Below are 9,306 nucleotides of genomic sequence, written 5' to 3'. Positions count from 1 at the left end.
TAACGCAGATGTTTCAGTTGGTCAGGGGATTTTGTCCTTTCTTCTTCAGGTGCAAGTCACAGTGCGTTTTTACACTAGATTTTCTCCAGTAGCAAAATTGATCCAAGCAGTTCTCTGCCCGCCCCATGCCACTTCCTCCTGCTGCCGCATCAATTTTCTGCCACACTTTTCATACAAATGCGGTCGTTTATGGGGCAATACTGCAAGATGGATGCGTAGGATGAAGGATACTGAAGATAAACTCTCCAGAAAAATACATTTGTGGCAAGAGAGTTGAGCTAGTTGATGTAGGAAAGCAGTGAATTCTCAAAGAAAGAGTGTTCTTCAGAACAAGATGAAAGTTCAGAGACACAAATGTGTGTGGCAGAAGAGGAAAGCCTGAGGATATCTCTTTTTTTCTTTAGAAATGATGAACTGGAGACCAGATGATGGCAGAGGCTGTAGAAAATATAAAATTATCTACAGAAAAAAAAGAGTTTGGCTTTGGAGATTTTCTGTTTACAAAGGCTGAACAGTCACAAGAAAATTTCTGAGAGAGAGAGATGTGCAACCAGAGGGACAGAAACATTTATCCACCATGTTTGATGCTCTTCCAAATTAGTTAAAAGACTTGAACATAAACATTTGATGTTCCATCCCGAGGCACAGTACCCTTTCCTACGAGATACCACTGCTGCACACGTAAGTACTGACACTATGCTGAGACCTGTGGTCCACGCTAGCATGGACAATGAGAAGAATATACCAAATTAGGAGAAGGTTATTCACATCATATCCATTCTCCATTCCCCATCACTAAGGGAAGAAGCACTTTTCTTTCTCAGCCCTGTCTACTCACTTCTGTTTGCGCTGCTATGATTTTTGCCATTCCACATTTGACAGTGTGCTGTGTATGCTTACATCTCTTCAGGACATACTGGATGCTTTGTTTGGATTTTTGTATTCTGATACAGCACTTTGTATGTTTCTGGCAGCCATGGAATTAAATACCCTGCTATCTAGACAGAATGTTTCAATCTTAGATGTTCTCCAGAAAGCGATTTGGAAAGACAGCTTTGTTTGTTTTCATAAACCTTGTATACTTGACAAAATGCACTGCGCATGAGGTATTTCCTTTCTGTAGAAGGGTCTGGGCAGTCCATGCTTTTCCTCAGTATCTCTTTGTCATCCTGCTCTGTGAAAATAATAAGAAAGCAAACAAGAAAATAAATATATCCTCCTTACAAATCAAAACAAACCTCTACCATTTATTTTAGTGTACTGCTTGTGCAGAAATGGCTCTCTTTCCTCCCTGTCCTTTCTGCATTTTGCTAATTGACTGTTTTGAACGCTTCTGTCAAAAGGCACCTACGTAGCTGCAGGCTCTCTGCTGCGTGGCTCTTAGGAGGCAGCTGGATAGAGCTTTCTCTTTTGTCCCTCATCAGTTTACAGGGGAAAGCATCAGACTGCCAAAGCGACCATTCTGATTCCCAGTGCAGAATTTAAAAACCTGGCCTCCATTGCCCTCCTGTTCTCCACCATTAGCCAGGAGACCTCAGAATATTGTTACTGATTTGCTGAATCTCTCTAGACATTTAGATACCAATACATACTGCATTACTTTGCTTTTCTTCTCCCTGCTTTTTGTTTTATTGCAACTGACAGCTGCACATTTGAGTTGGTAAAACGGTTTGCTGTTCTGGTTCCACTCAAAATGCGTTCTCTTATCGGGCTGTTCTGTGTGCTGTCTGTTCCCCCCTTCACCCTCTGCAACTCATTCATCTTCACTCTCGCCTTTGCTTTTTCTCCCTTAAAACCAACCTCACTTCTCTACTTTTATTTCTGTGCACCACATTTAATACATAAGCATCTGAGATGTTTCCCTGCATGATTACATATAATAATTTTTTGCATATGTTGTCCAGCCACATGCAAGGGCACTATAGATGAGCCTGAAGTGTCGTGTGCATGTCTGCAGAGCAGGAGCCTCAGAAACTCACCTATTTAGCTAGGAAGCAAAGAAGGAAGTGTATGGTTTGTAGAAAACATACCAAAATTCCAGTGTAATTTTATTGCTGTTACCCTTGTTTTCCACTTCCCCTCCCTGCTTGCTGCAATCACTTTTTCTGTCATACAGATTAAGCACCTCACCATGGAAAGACCTGCACCCATGCTTAGTTTTGTGCACTGGGAGCAGTCCTGCTGGCTTAGAGCTATGCACAGGAGTAAGACTACGTATACGTGCAAGCCTGTAACAAACCATACGCTGCAACTCCACAGCAAAACGACGGTACATGTCGTTCATTTTGCAACACGTGCATGTAAAAAGCCGGCTGGCCAACCGGGACGTATCTCCTCTTCATGGGAGCATCACTGTGCATCTGTGAGCGTGGGGCAAAGCCCACTTCTGGGCAGTGCACTCACTCCAAAAGAGAAAATGATTAACCAGAGAGGGAAAAAAGCACAAGGCTTAAGACCACTGTAGTAGCAATGCACGCAGGTAATTCTTCCAGTGCGGCACAGGGCAGATGGGGGGGTGGGGGAGGGTGTTGGGGCTGGCCCAGAAGTGGAGCTCAGCTTAAGTGTGCAGGGAGAGGGCAGGCAGTCGCGGCGTTCCTGCCGAGATGGGGAGTCCTGAGGAGAAGCGGTGAAGGTCACAGCAGAAGGGGACAGAAACCTGACCGAGCAGCCGGGCTGGGGCTCTCCTGATGGCGAGAAGGAGCTGACAGGCTGCGCTAGGGCACGAGATCAGGGCCGCGTCCTTCCCGCAGGTCAATCGGCACCCAAGCTGACCCAACGAAACGCCTCAGCGCTCCACTCTTCTCCCAGCACTTCTACGCCTCCCCGGTGCGGAGCCCACCGCACAGCTACTCTCCGCGCCGCACCCCGCCCGGCCAGGGCACCCCGGGGGCACGGAGACCCACGGCCACCGCCCCTCCCTCCGCTCGGCGCCCCTCAGTCCCGGCCCTGCGGGGCCGCCCCCCCGCGTGCCGGGCCCGCCCCCACAGCGGCCGGGGGAGGGCGGGGGCGGCGCCGTGCGGCTGAGCTCAGCGCGTCGGCAAACCGCCGGGACCGGGGCCGCACCGCCTCCGCGGGCAGCACCGCCCCTCTGCGCCGCACACACACACACGCTCTCGCACACACACACACAGCCGCTTCCTGCGTGGGGCCGGACCCAGCGGGCGGAGCGGCGCCGCTTCCTCCCTCCCTCTCTCCCGCCCGCCCGCCTGCCTGCCGCCGCCGCCGCCTCGCAGGTACCGGGGGTGGGGGCGAGGGGAGCGGGGAGCCCTGCGGCGGGGGGCGGCCTCCCCTCGGGCCTCCTGCCGGGGCCGGCGGCCGCCGCCCCGAGCGCGGCGGAGGGGAAGGTGGAGCGGAGCTTCCGAGCCGGGGCCGCCCGTGGGCGGGGGCCCGAGCCCGGGCCGGGCGGGGAGCGGGCCGGGGAGCGGCGGCAGAGGGGCGTCTCGAGGCGGGGGGCGGCGGCGGCTCCTCGCATTGCTGCCGGGTGAAGTCATCGCGCCCATTGTCTCCCCTCGGCTCCCCCCGGGCGGGGCGAGGGGCCCGGCCCGCCCCGAGGAGGAGGCAGGAGAAGAGGAGGGGGGCCCGGCCGCGCTCCCCGCCGGGTGGGTAGCGGCGTGCGGCCGCCCGGGACGCCGCGCCTCCGCTCGCGGGGTTCGGGGGAGGCCCCGCCCGGCGCTGCCCCGGCCGCGCGTCCCGGGCCGGCGCGGCGGGTCCGGGTGCCCGGGGCTTCCCTCTGCGGAGGCGGAGTGGTGGCGGTGGGCGGCGTCGGGCCGGGTGTTCCCGTGCCCGGGTCTCCCCGCGGCGCCGGCGCGGCTCTGCGTCCCGTGCGCAGGGGGAGCGGGGAGAGGGAGAGCCGCGGCCGGGCGGGGGGTGGCGGCCCTTCGTGCCCTCGTGGTCGCCGGCTGTGAGCGTGCCGCCGGCAGCGCCGCGAGCGCCGCGTCTGTGCGCGCTGGGAGCGCCGTATGGATGGCTGCTTTGTCGCCTCGTTGTCATCGAGGACGGCGATATTTGTGAAAGGCAAAGGGCGGGTTGGGAAACGGGTCTCGCAGGGTGGGAAAGCCCGCTCACGAACTCACCGTGCAAAACGTCTGTTAATTTTTCCTTAAAAGTTAAGGGAAAAAAATGTTTAGGGAAAAAAAATACATATTGTCCTGTATTTCATTCTCGGATGAGTTTGTTGTTGTTAAGTTCGGTGGAAAGGGTTTTCAGTTCGACGTTCCGAGCGAAGAGAAGCGCGTGCTCCGGGATCGCCCGCAGCGCGGCACTCAGCTGTGCGCGGGGCGGCGGCGCTGCTGCGTGACTTCCGAGCTCTGCCATTATTTAGCTGTAAACATCGAAGTGTTTCTACCCGAAACTTTGAGAAATATGAGAAAGCATTTCGTTTTAATGGCGTGTGAACCAGGCCAGCTCGGGGCAGAAAGTGAAAATGAAAGCTTTTAGCGTATTGGCAGCGATGCTGCTCCTAAAATCACTGCACTAAAGGATTTACAGGAAACATCTCCTCTGCGTGCGTTTCCTGCACCGTGCCGGAGTTCCAGCTCTGCTTTATGAAGTTCAGCATCTACAAAATGCAGAGCTGTAGTTGTTGTGTTTGTGTCAGCAGCTGTATTGGAGTCAGAGGACAGCATCAATTCTGAGAGGGGGAATCTATATGTCTATTTGTGGTTTTCTCTGCTTCCTCTTACATCCACCAGGCAAACGTACTGCTTTTCTTATATAAAGCGATCGTCAGATTGTGCTTAATTGTGCTGGCTGGGGCTCGGGAGGAAGGAAGACTCTCAGTAGGTGGGTTTGTTTACCTTTGTGGTGTGTACAAACCTCGGGCTCTGCAGTAGTAAATGAATCACTAAAACTCCCGTAGCGATGGCACTCCCAGAGAGCATCAGCATACACGTTAGGTAAGCTTGTGTTGTGCAGTTATGTTCAAGTCCTTGAATTTTTTTGTCAGTTTGGTACAGCCTTTTGATGGAAAAAGTGCGTGCATGTTTTATTATTCATTAACAATCTTTAACTATTACTCCACATGACAAACCTTTAGACTTTGAATTTGTCCAGTGAGTAGGTGGTTCTTCCCAGCCATTCCAGTTTATTCAGTGAAGCTGATATTCTTTAGACTTATCAAAAGGATTCTATGCAAAGATACCTTTCTCCCTTTCCAGACAAACAGACGGACAAAGAGACTCCCTTTTTAGGATGCCGAAATCTTTTCAGAGGACTTCTGGTTTGGAAGTGCTAGGAAGGGTATTTGAACTCTGAATTACAGTTTTGCACTACTGATGGCTTGTAGCCAAGTTTGTGGTCTCTATTATGGGGTCAGTTTACTCTGGCCCATGGTCAGACACCCGTAATTATCTCTGTGATTTGTTTTTGGAGTTGGACCTAGACACTGCATACCAGCATAGTAAAACAGATTTTAATACGTGACTGGAACAAATGGATCGATGCATGTTTCAGGCTCTCCTTTTCTCAGCATGGTTCCTGGCATGAGGCTGAGCTGTGAGCTGGTCTGAACTGTAAGGTCAGCAAATGCTCTGTGAAGGAGCAGTGAAGATGCTCATTTTAACTTGGGTTTATCTGTGAGGAAGTTAATATCATTTTTTTTCTCTTTTTGCATTTGTCTTAGAGCTGAGTTTCTGTTGTCAATTCTATATTAACTGGTGGAAGATGTGTAGCTGAATGAACTGTCGCATGCAACACAGCTCGGAGATGCTGAGAATGCTGGTGGACCTAAAATTGTTAAATGTTTGAATCACCTGGAGGTGGGCTGCTGCCAGGAAGGACAAAGTGTTACATCAGGCCCTGCAGAAGTGATTGTTTAGGGCATTGATTTTATCAGTGTGTTGGTGGTTTTGCTTTCTTTTTCCCTGTAAGGAAACCATGAAGGAAGGCCCATCAGTTCCTAGGAAACAGAGTTCCTGATATTTCACAAGAGTGGACTTCCTTTAATTTTTGATTGCTTGAAGTTTTCTCCATTATCTGATCTAACATCTCTTCTGTGGTTGTTTGTCTTTTATGGTGAAGTAATCTTTAAGGAAAACAGAATTTTTCTGGTGTTGTGCATAGGTTACATTTCAGATATTGTCTCCTACTTTAACTCATAGAGAAATAAAACTCCAAATACACAGCTATGAGTTTGAACTAAGGGATCTGTGTTCCACCAGACTTCTGTGTGGCTTTTTTTCTGTTAAAGTAGAATTTCAGTCCTTCCATCTTAAGTGTTTGTGTAAAAATTATTCTTCAGGCATTCTTATTTATTTATTTTTAGTGCTCTGTGGTAAATCATATAAGTAGGTCTTTTGTCTATTGCTGATATTTATAGGTAAACTGATTTGTTCAAGCTTCTGTAAAGTGACAATCACCTCACTGTCAGACTTCCTTGTAAGGTTATTTTTTTAAGCTGATGGGATCAGTGGAAGAGACTTTCTTATCTGAGTTGTAGGAAGGCTCAGGCTTTTTTCTAAATTGATCTGTGGTTGTTTTGCATGTGTTTCTGGCAGTTCTCAGACACCGCGGGACCTTAGTTTAGGTTGCTGGTCCTTCCTTGGTGCTTGTGGCTCTTTCTTTTTTTCTCTTAGTACAGTCTGCTCAATGTTGTGACTTGAGAATCTGAAATATGGCAGTGATTCCCAAAGAGAACTGTGGATATTATGTAGGAGTAGAATATTGCAGGCCTTGGTTACAGGTTTCTTGTTGCGTGCGTGGCTTATGCTAGTCTGAGTTGTTGAAAGAGTTTGGAGAAGAAAGAAAAGCCCCAGAGCTGAATTGTAAGAAAGCAGTTGTAGTATCACTGTGAGGTCTGTCTTCATTAAGAGATGCGGGGAAGGCCTTTCTTTGCACTGTTCTGCTGGGCTTTCATGGAAGTTCTTTGAGAAGATTTACCCTACGTTGGGGTTTATCCATAGAATAAGAAAAGGTAGGAGAAATCATGGAAACATTATGGTAAGCTTTTCTGCTCTTTAAACTGTGGCTTAATCAGTCGTCTGCTGGGTGACTGTTGGCATCTTGTTGAACAGAAGTCAAAACACTACACCTGTACTTGCCTTGTGCAGGGTGACATAGAAAACTTCTGTAGCTGAAAGATGAGTTTCCATCAGGTTCCCTTCACATCTAGTTATATTACACTGGACTGGAAAGCTGATACAAGAGCTGCTTTAATGTAAAGCAACCTGGCAGAAGGTCCTAATGAAATAAGCTTAAAAGTTAAACATATACCAGTGTTTCCTCAGCTATTAAGACTTCCTTCCTTTAGAAGCCAGCATATTTTCTAACGACGCCTTCAGCAAGGCATTTGAAGGGCATCTTTGTTATGCTTCAGTTTGCTATAGTCACTTGTTTTTTATTTTTTTCTTCTTTTGCTTCCTAAATAGAGCTTCATTCCGTTAATGCAAGTATCCTGTTATTGTCTAGGACAAGCTGTTGTTGTGGGACTCTGTCAGTTCTGTTTCCATTTATAGTTGAGATAAATGTCTGTTAAACAAACATTTTTCCATAGGTCCTTTAGCTGTTCCCATAGGGCAAATTAGAGCTCTTGCTCTAAATTGGAGCCCCTGTCTGTCCCTTTCACTTGTTCCACTTATTGAATGAAGAGCTTCTTCAGCAAGAGGAATAGCTCTGGAGGAACTGTGTGCTCTAGGAGTCGCGGTACTTTGTTCTCATCGTGATTCCTTAGTGCTGCACATAAACAGAAGTCATAAACAGAAGTACGAGTTTCTAAGTTTCTTGGTTAATAGTCAGATTTTTACATAAAATCCCACTGTGCAACTTACATCAAATTAATCATGTTATATTATTGACTGAAAATGCTAAGTCTGTCGGTGTTGTGCACCCAGGGAGACTTCTGGTGGGATGGATTCACCAGATAGGTTTGGGTGTGCGGCCTGGTCCTGCGCCTTGGGGGCCTGCTGAACTCTGCGTGAGCTGGCACTGAAGATTTTACTGAACCATGGGGACTTCAGCTACCTGGCTGATATCTCTGATACAATGACATTGCAGCATTAGTGCTGCTGCACTTTATTTATATACATACATTCATATATGCATATGGCATATCTAATGGTTGCATTCCTGCGGGAAAGACTTGGTGGTGCCATGCCTAAATGCGTCATCTGGTCCATTTCCTTTGCTGAAAGCACGTAGTGCACAGAACTTGCTGTATATTTCAGTGAAACTGGTCCAGAGAAGGAAAATTTTGGCTGGTCAGAACTCAGACTCTGAGAGAAAAAATGATACGTTTCATAGGAAGTAGGAGACTCTTATTCTGCCTAAACTAGATAGTTGATGACTGCTTTTCTTCCAGTGCTTTCGGCTTTTTATGACCTAAAAATTGATGCCATATGCTCATATTGAACACTTGCAGCTTTTCCCTGTCTTGAGATCTAATTGTACTGAGACAGTGAATGTTGCATTCAAGTGTTACCTGAACATCTGTAAGGGGAATGTGTATTCAGCAAAGATGCTGGCAAAAAGTGGTGGTTGAAACAAATTATATTCGCTCCTTCATTTAAAAATTCTTCATGTAGGGAGCATCTTGCTGTCCCTCAAACATGTAACAGTGGAAGAACATTTGGTCAAGATAAGCAATAGCTGCAGTGAGACCACCCAGCTTGCAAGGGAGCTGGAGCGAAGCCTACTGCAGAACTTTTCCTTCTTGTCAGCTGTTGGGAAGTGTCGTAACTAGGGCCTATCTTTCATGTTTTTCCATAGTGAGCCGTCTAATATGGTGATTAGTTCAAAGAAGTGTTTGTAAGATGAAGTGTATCCAAGGTTAATATCTTCATTTTTAGAATGTATGTTAGAAAAATAATTTTTATCACAGTTCAGTTTATCTTCAGTTTCTTTGTTGTGCATCCAGTTGGAGGCGTTCCAACTTTATATTCCTCAACTTTTAAGTCAAAAAATAAATAGAACAGAGCTTTCAAACTTACTGTTTTTTGCTGAGTTGGAGACCTCACTTCAGTTTCCTGTGAAGAGCAGTTTCCTTCTCAGTTTTACCTGTAAAGCTGTATCTGGTACTTAGCTTTTGTTTGACTGTGCCTCTTCAAAAAAAGGCGTCATGCTTTCCTTTTATGTGACGCTGCTAAAAATACATCCTGAGAGTCCAGGAGCTCTTTTACTCAGGGTCAGAGATGGAGGTATCAAACTTCTGCGTCCTTTTTAAGCAACAGGAGCCTTGGTGCTTGTAGCCTGTGAAGCCAGACTGCTGCTTTCTTTCAGTCATAAAACTGCAGTCAGTGCAGGTTTATCTGTGGAACAGCATAAAGAAACCTGCGAAGCTATTGTGCTTCTGTATTCTTTTAATTTCACAGTGCT

At 47.6% G+C, this 9,306-nt stretch overlaps 1 protein-coding gene across 2 annotated transcripts in view; it reads left to right on the top strand.

Moving 5' to 3' along the window:
- Nucleotides 1-3,069: 3,069 nt before the first annotated feature.
- Nucleotides 3,070-9,306, top strand: part of RNF19A (ring finger protein 19A, RBR E3 ubiquitin protein ligase) — a 58,769-nt gene continuing 52,532 nt past the window's right edge. The window contains exon 1 of one of the 2 annotated variants that reach the window (XM_031591080.2): nucleotides 3,070-3,233. The gene's annotated coding sequence lies outside the window, so the exon portion shown is untranslated. Of the gene's footprint in view, nucleotides 3,234-3,482; nucleotides 3,600-9,306 lie in introns of those variants that run through there. The other variant, XM_090137846.1, reaches the window with a different exon arrangement.

Source organism: Phasianus colchicus, chromosome 3, assembly GCF_987193195.1.
Source record: "Phasianus colchicus chromosome 3, bPhaCol1.hap1.1, whole genome shotgun sequence".
Taxonomy (NCBI): domain Eukaryota; kingdom Metazoa; phylum Chordata; class Aves; order Galliformes; family Phasianidae; genus Phasianus; species Phasianus colchicus.
Note: the sequence above shows the minus strand (reverse complement) of the source record. Positions and strands in the feature narration are given on the sequence as shown.